Genomic DNA, 15,197 nt, shown 5'->3' on the forward strand with positions numbered 1-15,197 from the left:
TGCTTTCCAAGCCTAGCAGCACGAAACCTGGAACTGTTTCTAAGCCAGGCTGCACTGGATGACGAAAGCCCAACAGATAGGGAGAAGCCGGGTTAGAGCTTACTGTACATGAGTTGACACCGTCTCAGTTCGAAAGTAACGTATGAAAAATAAACTACTTTTTTTTTAAAAAGTAAACATGGTGAGTTTTCCAACTGTGTCAATAACCCAGGGGCAAAATGGATTTGGAGGCAGAAATGGATCATATAGAAAAACAAGGTTTAACTGTTCATAATTAAAAGTCAATATTAGAAGGAAAAAGCCAAACAGCCTTGGCAGCCACCTGTCTCCTCTTAGAGCATGTTTTGAAGATCCTTACCACATACCGCATTAAGAGCTGCTGCCTGTGAGGAAATCACCTGGTTGGAATTTTTCATGGAGCTTGAATTTATTGGAAAACAGGCCCAGTCAAGCAGAACTGCGCAGATTCAATTGGATTTACATTACAAAGTAAGGACCAAGCACAGGCGTCTAGGAAATGGCTGAGAAAAAAAATTGAGAGGGGTGGGTGTGAGGGGGAAGGCCATTCTATGTAAACAACATAAAAAAAAGTCTGTTTGACTAAAAGAGCAATAAAATTAAAATTCCCACTTCACCTGCCTTGGGGGTAGCAACATGAGACACTGAGTAAGAGTTAGATGTCAGAGGAAATAACCAGATTTCAGTATACAGTAAGCTTGAGGCTGTAATATTATTATAGGATAAAGTGTTCTGAGACAGAGCAACCTGACCCCAGAATATGCCCTCTTCATGAAGGAAAATGAGGACCTGATCTAAACCCCAGAATTTCTGTTGACTTCAGTGGGATTTGGACCGGTCCCTGACTGCATAGGAAAGGTTAAAAGCTCCGTTTTTTAGGAATATGTGAGTCTGCTTTTTCTTGCTCGCTATTATCTTATCAAAATATGGTTTCTACATCTATAGTAGGTAGGTATGTATCTGAATCTGTAAATACTGAATTGCTTCCATATGCTAGATATTTCATTTGAAAGAGTGCCTCTACTTGGGAATGCCATTACTGTCCAACGTAATCTTCTGTGAGTCATAATGTAAACTCAAATCTTATTCAATTTATGAGCAATCGTGATGCGCCAAGAAAATAGAATCCAGGATTTAAGACAGAGTAACTACAATTCTAAAATGAGCATGGTTGTACCCCTATCTGAGTTGTGCTAATGTAGAGTCTCAGAATCAAAAGAACCATTTCCTTTTGTGCCTGCACAATATGGTGCATTATGTTGGACTAACAGAGTCATAGTGGGTGAGGTAGTATCTTTCATTGGACCAGCTTATGACAGCAGAGATGTTAACAGGCCACTCTACCTTGAATGGTCCCTAAGAATATGAGCTAACTACTTATGCAAAACAATCTGTTCCACCTTGCATTTAGCTGTGCTGCTCAGAGTACCTTTCCCAGACCTGAAGAAGAGCTTTGTACAGCTCAAAAGCTTGTCTCGCTCACTCACAGAAGTTGGTCCAGTAAAAGATACTACCTCACCCACCTTGTCTCTCTAATATCCTGGCACCAACACGGCTACAACTACACTGCAAACAATACCAGAGTCAAAGTTGTTTTTCTTTTGAGTGCAAATGCTGAATTTTAGTTAATATGTGGAAGGGAATCAATTTTCTTGTTTGTTATTTAAAGTGGATCCCTAATGTAAATATAAGTGATCAATGAGCCTCAAAAAAAGCATATTGGTTGCTAAAGCAAGTCACACAGGAGATCTAATATGCTCAAGCACCTAGAATCTGCATTACTTTTGCAGAATCTTCTGCGGACCAGTGTATTGGCATCTCTTTGAGAACAGACAAGCTGCTAGTTGAGATAATGTACTACCACAGTGGTCAAGCAGAGTTGTGGAGAGATGTGTACAGGAACATGTAGTGAGAAGAATGAAAAGCAAGTCATGAAGCAAGTATTAAAATGTGTCATTTCTTGCTAGACTATTTAATTTTAAAGGTAATCTTTAATCTTGCACCCTACTCGTTTCAATTTGGATTTGGAGTAACGAGAAATGGCACATTGTATTGGTAACACTTGGAATCTTTTAATCCCAGTGGTCTTGTTGGTCAGAATTTCCTCTAGCTAGATGCTGATGATTTTACATGAGTCTGTTCACAGAATAATCACTTGTATGCTCCACACCTGTTGATATGCCATGCTGGACACTGATATTTGATGTAAAATTTCAGACACAGGACCACTAACTAGGATAAAGGATCTGGGTCATCTTCTTGGACAGAGTGTTGAGGAATTCAGCTTCAGGTGTGTAAGCCATTGGGTAGCAATACTCCTTCTGCATTCAGTAAAGACATCATAAGGATTATTTCTTTGAAACTGACAACAGCTATTTCCAACGTGTGAACATGTTGTTGAGTTTTTCACCAAGTTCCAATATTAACATATTAAGTACCAGTTCCAATTAGTAGTGAGAGAACTTCAAAAGGTTCAGAGCTTGGGTACCAGCACAAAAGAAGACAGTCTGAAGGTAGCCTTATTTCTGACAATAGCTGGTTCTGATGTACTTGATGTGTTTGAAAGTTTTCAGTTAGAACTCAGATGCTGAATGAAGCAGACCTCTGGCAGACTCACTGGCTTGGAGTGATCACTAAACACCACAGTTAGAAGAAGTTTCTCTGAACCATCCAGGTGTCTAATCTCAGGATGGCAGCAGGAGCGCTGGAACTATTTTTATAGTGGGGGTGCTGAGAGCCATTGAACCAAACTGTAAACCCTGTATATGATGGAAACCACTTCAAACTAGGAGGTGCTGCAGCACCCCACCCCCCTCACACACACCTCGTTCTAGCACCTATGGATGGTAGTATTAGCATAAACTGAGAATGAAAGATGAGTGTACAGGGCAAAAACATTTTACTAAACTAGTTACCATAATAACCCTGGCTGCTGACCATGGGAACGTCTTGTTAACTTGATTTTCTTCATTGCAGATTTGGTTTCTGTATAACAAAAAAGGGAGAAAATTCATGCTTGCCAAGCTGACTGCATGGTGTAGGCGGCTGTATCCATGATCAAGTAATATTGATCTTTAATTAATTCCAGACCTGAGTGTTCATATTGGAGTATCTTTGTTTTCTGCCCATAAGACTTGCGCCCTCTAAGACTAAAGTAACAAATGGAAAGTGACTTCCAAAGACCTTCCTGCTGAATGGGGCCCGTTGTTTGCAGGATAACTTGAAGTAAAGTCACCCAAGAAGTGATGCCCTGGAGGGAGATTGATAGCGGGATTTCAATTTGCTAATAATAAAAGTCTTCCTTGATTAATCTGGTGGGAAAGCACCTCAACTGAACACCCGGAATCCAAAGAGAGAGTGAGCTACATTCTGTTGTCAGTTACATGCATAGGTGTGTGACCTAGAACTTAGTCCCATATCTTCGTCATAAGCATGTGGGAAAACATTAGGCTAAATCTTCAGTGGTGCTGGAGCAGAGCACAATGCAGGTGAGGTGAGGAGGGAAAGGCAGCTTTAAACCACCTTTCCAACCCACTGCCCAATACTGGGGCTGGCCTGATGCCGAACTAACTCCTAGTGTATGTTACACTCCGGCTGCTCTAATTCACCTCAGCTTGTAGTGATCTCCACGGGGCCATTTTGTCAGTGAGGATTGGTGGAACACAGAACATTCTAGATTGCCCCCTTTCATTCCTAGGCCACTGCTCTAATTTATGGGGCTTCTTACCTCCCAAGCCAAGATCTATGCATTTTTTATATCCAATGTTCTCCAGCTCCAAGAAATGACACCCGATGGAAACGAAACATATTTGCCCAGACCACAATAGCATCTATGTGATGAGCCACTTCTAACAGTCAAAACATTTGCTTACAAAACCACCTTAGGAATCCCCAAATATAAAATGGAAACGTTGACATTTAGTTCAGACCCACTCCAAGTCGGCAGCACATTTTTGCTGATTGTTTAGACAGGAACCACTGCTTAGCAGAGCTGATTAAATTATTCCTTGCAAATAATATTTGCTGTATCTTTAGCCCTTTTTTTCTGTCCCTCATGCCCCATAGAGCTAAGAGAATAAATAAGAGAGAAAAAGGAATGATGATTGTCTCCATTTCACGGATAGGGAGTCAAGGCAAAGAGATTAATGGCTAGCTTCTCAATGGGAGCAAAGTTCTGACTCAAGTGGCCTGTCCAAGGTCACACAGGATGTCTCTGATAGAACAGAAATTCAACCCACATCCTCCTCACGTTCCAGTCCACACAAGTCAAATCTTTCCTCTAAGGAAGAGTTCCCCCAACTTTCATTGATACATCAACCCAAGCAGTCAAACCTATGGTTTGCACACATTCAACAGTGCTCAAAGAGTTAGTGCATCTGAGTGGTTAATCAACGTATCGTAGATAGAGTGTGAGTTCTCCCCCCTAAAAGAAATATCAAGTCATGCAATTTATGCTTACTCTTTGGAGAATGTTTTCTATGCCATCAGTCTAAACATCGAGTAGTATTTTAAACAGATGTAGGCCATCAGTTTTTATAAACATTGTAATTGTTTGGCACTGGTATTGTTTACATTTAAAGATGTAATTTGCAAGCATACACACAGACACCAGGCACACACATTCTGCTAGACACAGAAACACAATTTATGTTCTTAACTTTCCTTCCATAAAACTTTTTTACTGCAGGCCCAGCACCAAATGACAATTATTATCCTTAAAGCTTTGTATAGCTTCGTGCTGCACGCTTGGCCATTTTAGAATAGTTGGTCTGCCAGGTGTAATGGGAGGGTATGGCCTGGATTCTAACCCAATAGCGTCTTCTCTCTCATTAGCCAGCTGCAAAATACCATTGCCGAAATCCCCAATTGTTCATCCCATGTCAAATGAAAATACTGCACTTATCATTAGCCTCAAAGGGTTTGGCTGAGTATCCAAAATTTCAGCTGCTTATTGAAAACTTTGCTTGAGCCTAGCCAATCCTCTTTCGGCAACAAATGATCCTGAAAACAGAATTTTAATGTTCGGCACCTACAACATGTTTGAGGTTTGCTCTTCACTAGTATCAGTCTCTGTCTCAAAAGAAGAAGAGACATTCATAAAAATGATTAATTGGGCTTATAAAACTAGCATGCTGATTAACAGTCTTTAAAATATGTGTGGTATCAACACAAATTAAAATCCAGCAATCCAGCAATGAAGCACTGGTATATGCGAATAACAAAACAGACTGGAAGCAACTAGAGCCACAGACAGTAGACCAAGGATTTAATTTATTTATTTATTATGATTAGTATTATTTTATTAATTATAGCAGTGAAAAGCCCAAACAAAATTGAACCCTATTTTGTTGGCATTGTACAAACACATAGTAAGAGTCACTCCCTGCCCGAAAGATCTAAATACACATGACTGCTATGGTATCTCATGGGAATTGTTGTTTGGGTGCTTTATTCTCCCATTGTCTTCTACAGGCTAGAGCAGGGGTCGGCAACCTTTCAAAAGTGGTGTGCTGAGTCTTCATTTATTCACTCTAATTTAAGGTTTCACGTGCCAGTAATACATTTTAACATTTTTAGAAGGTCTCTTTCTATAAGTCTATAATATACAACTAAACTATTGTTGTATGTAAAGTAAATAAGGATTTTAAAATGTTTAAGAAGTGTCATTTAAAATTAAATTAAAATGCAGAGCCCCCCGGACCGGTGGCCAGGACCTAGGCAGTGTGAGTGCCACTGAAAATCACCTTGCGTGCCGCCTTCGGCACCTGTGCCATAGGTTGCCTACCCCTGGGCTAGAGTCTTTGACAGGACTACATCTTCCATGATGCACCATGTTCTCCGTTCTTGACAAGTTACATGGCGCATGATGGGAGATGACGTTCAGCTGTGGAAGCCAGCCCTAAAAGAAGAATGGGAATATAAGGCACTGGAACCATAACACCCAGAAGGCACCATGGCGGCATTTCCAAATAGAAATTTTGTTTTTTAATGAAAACTGAAAACTTAAAAAAAAAAAAAAGAAGAAGCATTAAGAAGGAAAGAATATTATCCCCATTTTGCAGATGGGGAACTGAGGCACAGTAAGACTAGGGGACTTGCCGCACAAGAGGGCTGTGGCAGGGGCAGCAGCTGAAACCCTCTCTCCCTGAATCCCAATCCCAGGCCTTAACCAGAAGAGTACCTTCCTCTCCAGATTACACCTGTGTAAATCCAGACTAACATTGTTGATTTCAGTGGAATTGCACAAGATGTAAATTAGCACTAGATTTTGGCCCTTCACCTGCATTTCATCAATAAAGCACTTGCACAACTGTGGTGCTGTATTAAATAATAACAGCAACAATAAGAGGAACCATTTGTCAGACTGTATATTAAGTTTGCAATGTGCCTTTTTTTCAGTCACAATATCTGCATGGTACATTTTCTTGTGGTGAAAATGGATCGTTAAAACGTCACAATAATGGATCAGAATTGCCGCAGGGCATTGCATCAACTTTGCCTCAGTGCAACCAACAGGGAAAGCTGCTCAGAGACTATTATAAAAGTAATCAGGAAGCAACTGGCCCTTCCTTCCCTCCTGCCCCCCACCCAAACAAAAGATACCAAGCTCAGCAGGCCTTGGTCAGGTTAGTGTCAAATATTCATTCTTGATCAGTTTGCCATTGAAGAGAAAAAGTGGTGTCCAGGTATCAAAGCAAGGGTGATGTGCTTCCAATGGCAATGAAAAATGAATGGGTCAAAACCTGACTCCTCTGAAGTCAGTGACTTCACCCTAAATACTTTAAATCAGGGTTCCCTACAAACAGCGTAGCCCCTCAGAGAGCACAACGGGGCTCAAAGGCCTCTCAGAAAGTTTAACAGGAAGAGCTTTCTGGGATCCCATAAGAGTTTGAAGGCTCTGTCTGTGCCACAAGAGGCTAGCGCTAATTGCAGTGCTTAGTGGTTGTGACTGTGGCCTGAGCAGTCTGTTCTCCCAGCTGCACACAGGGGCCTTACTCTAGGAATTCTTAACACACCCAGTGGGAATCAGACCCATAACACCATACCCCACCCCCAATGTGGAAAATGCAGATGGCCCAGGAGGGGTCAAAAGATCACAGAACTTGGACTCAGAAAGTCCCTTTTATTCTTCTGACAAGAGCGGAGTTTGATGTCAGGCTTTCCCCAAGAGCCATGCCTTTGGATGGAAAGGAGCCTGAAACAATCATCACCTTTATACTGATTGGACTGTCTGTCCAAAGAGAACGCTGCTGATGACTGGCTCTCCTTGGCAAACTAGCTGACAGGGGAGGTCGGTCCTTGGAAAACACACACCACCTCCCACAAATGATTATTCTCCAGGGAAAACACGTGTTTCTTACGCAGGTCTGTGCCAACAGCTGTTTCCAAACTTTTGCTCCTCAGGGTTAAAGGTGGTGTCTAGTCTGTCCTCCTCTCTGCATCTGTATGGAGGCCACAAGATCTACATTTAATGCTCTTATCTTTGTCAATCACTATGCACATAAGCAAAGGTGTTTCCAATAGGCTGATGAGCATCTCATACCCTGCTGTCAATGTCCTGTTACATGACTGGTTTTGAGGCCTTTACGGAGTGGGTCAGCACAGAATGTCTGTCTTGAGTTCATACACTTTTACTCTGACCTAAATGAGTTTCTGTTATTTGCTTAACTTTTTCTTTTGGGTAAAAATATTTGAAACGCAAATGGCAAGAAGAAAGCATTTTTCTTCCCACAGCTTTTTACAACACTGATTAAATCCAAACTGTGTCTGATCTCCTCTGTATGTGTAAAGCATTCCTATCACTTCTGCTCATCACCCCTTGGGGCTGCTAGCTGCTTTGTGAACAAGATCTCACCAGGTAATGGCACCACAGTGTAAGCCTTTACCCACCTATACGTCGGCTTGCATAATTCTATGGCCTGATCCTGCAACCCTTTCATTACCAGAATAGTTGTTAGTCATGCAAGGGTTCCATCTAGGTTAATGGGGCTTTTCATATGACTAGTCACATGAGTAAGGCTGTCCAGGATTGGGCTTTTAAATGGCAGTGATGGATAAATCCTAGAAGCCTTAATGGTTCAATTCAGACAAACACCTCAGCAAGCAGATGTTTACCTGGAGCTGATCCAAACTTTATGGGTTAGCTAAACTGGGCTAGAAATCTCAATAGGACAGACTTCCAGTGGGCTGGTGAATTTTTAAGAGTCAGAACTACTCCTGGCATTTCAGAACCACCATTTCTTACCCTCTCCAGAACCCCAAAAGTGGAAAAATCACAAACATTTCAAAAGAAAGAAAAAAACTAGTAAATTAATTCAACTCCTTTGATCCCTACAAAGGGTTTTGAAGAACGCTGGGGTTGGTTCTTTTATCTGAACAGATTCACCCAGACTTCCTACTAATGACCGCCCATCAGAAATAGCAACTGTTGAGCCCAGATCCCCACATCCTCAAACTCTGAGGAGGTTCAGCACTAGATCTGAACCTTGTGACTGGCCCAGCCCTGTAATAGGCCAAACAATAAACCAGGATCCTGGCACCAACAGTGAATTTTAACAAAGGCCTACTCTTAGCTATGGTCTGGCAATGTCTCCAGCATGCCTTCCGTAGATACAGTGCAAGGTTGCTTTAGAAAATACATTGTGCTTGGGAAGGACCAAAGGTTTCGTGCAGCATTCAATCCCATAGACTCCCCCTGCTCCTGACCAATTCTCAAATACTCCCAGTGCAGCTGCACACAGGCAACCCTGCAGAGGTGGTCTCCAGGCCTCGTAGGGGCTGGTTACAAATCCTGCCTCCGCCACTGCACAACGAAACAGCACCAATTCCACACTGCAAGAGACTCCTCCATCCACAGAGGGGAGAGGGCAGGACTTACCCCTGGAGACAGGGCCCACTCTGGATTATTTGATCTTCTCAACTAGCATTTGTGCTAAGCAATAATCATAACTAGAAGTAGCTATTTGGGGATTGCAAAGGCGCTCATGTGACGGCAGCTGGAGCCGTGCCCTTACGGAAGAACTGCTTCTTTGCAGCTGCTGGAGTTTCATTGTGAGTGTTCGGTGAAGCCGCAAACACCTCACAATTTAGTACCGACGCTGGGTACATTCTATTGTTGCCGTTCTCAGTAACCTGAGCCCTGACTCATGGTTCTTTTACATCATTTGGGAGTGAGTAGGCGCAAGGCGGTGTGACAATCTCACCCTTCTTGTGCAGGGAGTGGGTGGTTTTTTAGAAGCCTGGGCATCACTGGGCATCTTGAAGCTGTGGGAAAGTCACTGAACAGTGAAGTTAATTATTTTTAATGAACTGGGCCAAAGCCGATTATGTTTTTTGCAGCATATTAGTTTGGAAAGCAGTGAAAATATTTGGCATCCCTCCCCGGCCTTCACAGGGACCCCTTTGTCCTTTCTTCCCCACCCCACCCCACCCCCACTTTTCCCTCATGTGTATAGTCGGCTCCCACGTCTCCGCTCACTGATGCTGATTGATTGCATTAATATCACTGTACATATTACATGATCTCGGCTTACAGTGCTCATACAAGGAACTGAGGAGATTTATTTTGCCAAAATGCTATGGCTGGAAAATAATAAAAAAAAATCCCTGCTTTCTTCCCCACCATTCTTCTTGCCGCATATAATTATCGATGGCTCCCTTTGCATTCAGGCGGGAGGCCTGAAGGGGTCTGTTTCTATCTTCCCTGGGTGTCACCTGTAACAGGATGGCTTAAGCCACAGGCTGGAGAGCCTAGGGCAAGTGAACCCTGATTACAGTATGAGACCCACCAGAGAGGAAGTCGCAGTGAAGGGGCGGGGGGAGGAACTCAGGAAGCTGCTGTAAAGTCTGCAGAGAGTGAGAAAAGCTCTCCAGATAGGGAGGCCTGGACTTGCCCTCTCCAAGCAGGGGAGACACTGCAAAGCCCTCTGGGAGGAGGAAGAGAAACCTTGGGCGGTATGGACTTATGAATGGACTTTGTTTTGGGGTTGTGAGTTCGAGTCACCATTTATTTTATAATAATAAACACAGTCCCCAACTAGGGGAATTTTTTTGACCAAGAAAAAGCTTGAAGTGTAGTTTATTTGAACAGTCCGGGAGGGGAAACGGAGGCAGGATGCCTGTAATGTGACCCTAGGCCTGGTTGCATCACCTAGGGATAATCATGGGCAGGTGGGAAGTGGAAGTCACCAGTATGGGCACAATTGTGCTCAGTCCCTGGATAGATGTGTAGTGGTGAGGGGAGGATGCAAAGAGCCCTTCCCCCCTAAGGCCCCTCCTGCAAGAAACAGGCTCAGCTGCAACCCCCCTCCCAAGGGTGCAAACAACCCCAGAAAGGATGTGAAGGTACAGGGAAGAGGTGAGGCTAAGGCTCACCCTCACCCCAACACTCTGCAGCAGCTGGAGTATGTGTTCAGGCATAACCCAAGCTGCTGCTTTGTCCCCCTCTAGTGGCTACACCACATAAGAAAGCTGATGCAGCTCTGTCTGTCTTTGTTAGTGACCTGGTTCTTCAGCCCAAGCAGTGCTTGCTTTCAGAGCCCGAGGGCCTGGGTTCAGTCCCTGAAGATGAGCTGACCCTTCCAGGGTTTTACACAGGCGTATTGTGAACCATGATGCAATGCGTGCACTCCCCCATGCACAACATTTCACTTGAGTCACAATCTAAATTGCAAGCTTCCATTTACATGCTTCTGTTTCTTCTCTTTGTCACCCCATTGGCAGCACCTGTGTATCAGGTTGTTGGTTTGAAGCAGTCGCATTGCTATAAGGCCCCATAGAAAATCCATTCATCATCTGAGCTTTATGTGAGCCAGTATATTGTAGATAAAATTATCTTGGAAGACTGAACGTAGATTCTAATCTAAGGTATACAGGCATCTGTTTCCCGTTACAGTTTATTGCTTGCAACATTTGAATGGTATTTCGACTGTGGTAAGAGATTTCCAAAAGGGGAGGCCTGTGCTTCCCAGAACAGCACATAACAATGCTGATTGCTGTTGGCCCTTTGGGGGTTATCTGCATGTGCATCGCTGATAGCATGCAGGATTGGAGAAGTGCATGTTCTGTTTGAATAAATGGGCTCCAGTCAATGGACTGGATTCAAGTTTAAGTGACACGGTCTCCCATTGGAATAGCCAAGGTTCTGGGGGCCACTGGTAGAGGAATGTCTGCACAGCAGGTTTGTAGAGGTAGAAGATGCCCATAATTCTATTCACAGCCCCCAAACTGGGTATTGCCGCCTCTCTCCAGCCAGCTATAGGTTGGCTTCACAGAAGTTTGGCCACCACTTAAAGTTACCCTTCCCTAACTAGAGCATTCCCCAACATGGTGGCAGCCAGCTCCAGATGGGAATTTTTCACTGGAAAATACTGATTCATCAAAACAGGACATTTTCCCAGGGAAGGGTCGGTTTCAATGAATTTTTCAACTTGAACAAATTTTGTCAATAATTTTGAAATGGTCAAAGCTTTACATTTTCTAAACAAAAAATTCTGCATTTCCAGTTTAAAACAACTTTTTGTTTCACCGTTAAGCTAATGATAGCTTGCCATTATTTTTCAAATGGTTGAAATCTAAATGAAACCTTTCAAATGATGAAGCCAAAATGTTTCGATTGACCCAGATATTTTTTTCAAGACTTTTCATCCCATTTGGGGATAGAAAAATGTTTTGATGGCTTGACAATTTTTGTGGGATGGGAAAACCATTTCCCACTCGACTCTAGTGGCAGCACAAACACTGCCTGGCCTTTGCTGGGCGTGAGTTCCTCCCAGGGTGCAAGATGCTCCCACTTAGTGCAGAGGGATACCTGTGGCAACCCCATGCCAGCATGACTGATTCAAGCCCAATATCTCTTTTCCCATCTTCCAGCCCTGTGCAAAGGCCAAGTACATGGACATGGAGTATGGTGCCTTTAGATGAGGCCACAAATAGAGAAATGTACCGTTACCGTCCTCAGTGGATCACAACTGAGAATACCAAATTCAGGACAAACTGCTGAGAAATAGGGCAGACACACCCCAAAACTGGTGGTTAATCTTCCATGAGATACACCAAACCAGCAACAAAAGTAAACTTCTGTCTTGCGCACTGGCTAACAAGAAGTTAGAAATGCAGCCTCCTCAGGTAGTCCATTACTGGATTCAACACCCAGACTCTAGACTTAATGATGAGCGGTCATTTAAAATCAGTTTCATCAGACAAAAGGGTTCTTCTGATCTCAAAGGACCAGTCACACACTCAGGTCAATATATAACTCAGATGTTACCCAATAATCACGCTGTTGCCAACACTTTAGTATATAAATAGCTAAAGGTTTATAAAAAAGAAAGAAAGAAAGGTGAGAGTTAAAATTGGTTAAAGGAATCAAATACATACAACAATTAGAAAGTTCTTGGATCGGGCTTGTAGCAGTTATGGAATAAACTGCTGGCTTGTTAAGTCTCTGGTTTCTTCCAAATCATTGGAAGGTCCTCAGACCTTTGGTTAGAATGCTCCCATTAGTATAAGTTCATAGTCCAGAGATTTGAGTAGGAAAGAGACAAAACTGAGATGTTTCCAGGGCCGTTTATAATTTCTGCCAAGTGAAAGAAACCCATTGTTCTCACTGTGGAAAACAAGATGGTGTTTGGAGTCACAAGGACAAGTCAGATGTCCATACATGATTCGCTTAGTCATAGTAGAGGCCACCCCTCATATTCCAGTTAGAACGTTCACAGGAAAGTCCATTAAGTGTAGATAGGCATCTTCCACTGAGAGTCAAGTGTTCTTTGATGGGACATTCAACTTAAATAGTTCCTTCACAACGTGCTGGCTAAACACCTTGTTGGTGTTTCTACCTGAGCAAACATTTGAAATGCAGGTAATAGAGCCAATACAGTAACTCCTCACTTAATGTCCTCCCGCTTAACAGTGTTTCAAAGTTACGTTGCTGCTCAATTAGGGAACATGCTCATTTAAAGTTGTGCAATGCTCCCTTATAGTCATTTGGCTGCCTGCTCTGTCCACTGCTTGTAAGATTCTGTGGAAGAGCAGAGACTTTACAAGGGAACATTGGACAAGTTCCTCTTCTCCCCCTCCTCCCCCTCCCTCCCAGTGCTTTCCCCACCGCCAATTTGGCAGTGCTTAGGCCTTTCTGGGAGGGAGGGGAAGGATAGGGGAAGCACTGCATCTCTGCTCCTTCCCCACCCTCCCAGAAAGTCCTAAGCGTGAAGGGCTGGGATGGACGGGGAGAAGCAGGGAAGCTCCATGTCTCCACTCCTCCCCGAAAGTCCTAAGTGCCACCAAACAGCTGTTTTGGGGGTGGGGTGGGGGGAGGAGTGGGGATGCGGCATGCTCTGGAGAGGAGGTAGAGTAGTGGTGGGAAGAGGTGGGCCTGGAGTGGAGTGGAGTGGGAATGGGAAGAGGCGGGCCTAGAGCATCCCCTGGCAAAGTCAGCACCTGTTCTTCTCCAGGGAAGCTGCCACTGCTGCTGCGAAGGTGCTTCCTAGCGTCCTTGCCTGCAGCGGGCTGTGCCTGTGAGGGGTAAGCCAGGGACACTTCCCAACCACAGTACTGTACAGTATATAATGCCTTTTGTCTGCCCCCCAAAAATGTCCTTGGAACCTAACCCCCCACATTTACATTAAATCTTATGGGAAAATTGGATTCGTTTAACATCGTTTCACTTAAAGTTGCATTTTTCAGGAACATAACTACTACGTTAAGTGAGGAGTTACTGCACTTAACTTAAAATACAAAAATGATACATGCATACAAATAGCATAATCATATTGAGCAAATCATAATCTTTCTATAGACACCTTATACAGTGGTAGCAACAATGATCTACATGACCGGATTTAATTGGGGATTGGTCCTGCTTTGAGCAGGGGGTTGGACTAGATGACCTTTTGAGGTCCCTTCCAACCCTGATATTCTATGATATTTTAATCAAGTAATGTCACATGGACATACTTGCACACCCTAGACTTGCTCAGTGCAGTTTGGAGACTGAAGATGTTAACTGTGAAGCTAAATTTAAGGAGCCTTCCTATGTAGCTCTAACTGTCAGTCTTCAGGACCTGGATATGTCAGAAAGGAGTTGTCTAAAATATCATTAGCAGTTTTAATCTTGGGCTCCAACAACTATAGGATGAAACACTGTAGGACTTGTTCCAGTCCGGTGCTCATGATCATTTGAACAGTATGCAAATGGTAAAGTTGATCCATAAGTGTCAATCAGTTATGGGGAGGGATAGCTCAGTGGTTTGTGCATTGGCCTGCTAAACCCAGCATTATGAGTTCAATCCTTGAGGGGGTCACCTAGAGATCTAGGGCAAAATCAGTACTTGGTCCTGCTAGTGAAGGCAGGGGGCTGGACTCAATGACCTTTCAAGGTCCCTTCCAGTTCTAGGAGATTGATATATCTCCAATTATTACCTATTTTGCACACTGAAGAGAAATAGTTATTCCTCTGGTTTTTATAGATAGGAAAGTAATCTCAGTGGGCAATATGTTGTGAAAAGTGATTTCACCCTGAAATCTTCAGCAGCAGCTGAAGGTTTGTAGCATAATATTGCACTGGTATATAATTTACCTGGGTGTCCATGTGAAAACATAAAATAAGAAAACATTTTGAGGGCAACTCGAGTGTTAATGATAATTTTCTAGCTTTTGTTGTCTGTGTGTAAAAATATTTTAATTGTATTGTATAAATATACACTAGGCTTAAATATGCAACAGCCTTTTGTGACTCTGTTCAACGCATCAGAACTTGTCCAACCCAGTATTGTCTCCAGCTACAGTGCTGCCTGCCCTTCCTCAGGGTGAATGCCTAAAGCATGAGTACCAGGTTAAGGTGTGACTTGACCACAGACTACAAGTCCTTACATGAAGAAGAGATTTCTGATAGTAAATGGTTCTTTAATCTAGCCAAAAAAATGTGAAATGAAACCCAATGGTTGGAAGCTGGATTTCAGTGTAGCCATAGGGTAAAAATGTTTAACAGTGAAGATAATTAACCATTGGAACTTACCTGGGATCTAGTGGTGGTTACTCCATCACCTGCAGCCTTTAAATCAAGATTGGATGTCTTTCTCAAAGATATGCTATAGCTCAAACAGAATTTATGGGTTTAATGCAAAAATTATTGACTCTGGCTCTTTGGCCTCTGCTATGTAGGAGATCAGACTAGATGA

The sequence above is a fragment of the Mauremys mutica genome, chromosome 8, assembly GCF_020497125.1.
Source record: "Mauremys mutica isolate MM-2020 ecotype Southern chromosome 8, ASM2049712v1, whole genome shotgun sequence".
Lineage (NCBI taxonomy): Eukaryota > Metazoa > Chordata > Testudines > Geoemydidae > Mauremys > Mauremys mutica.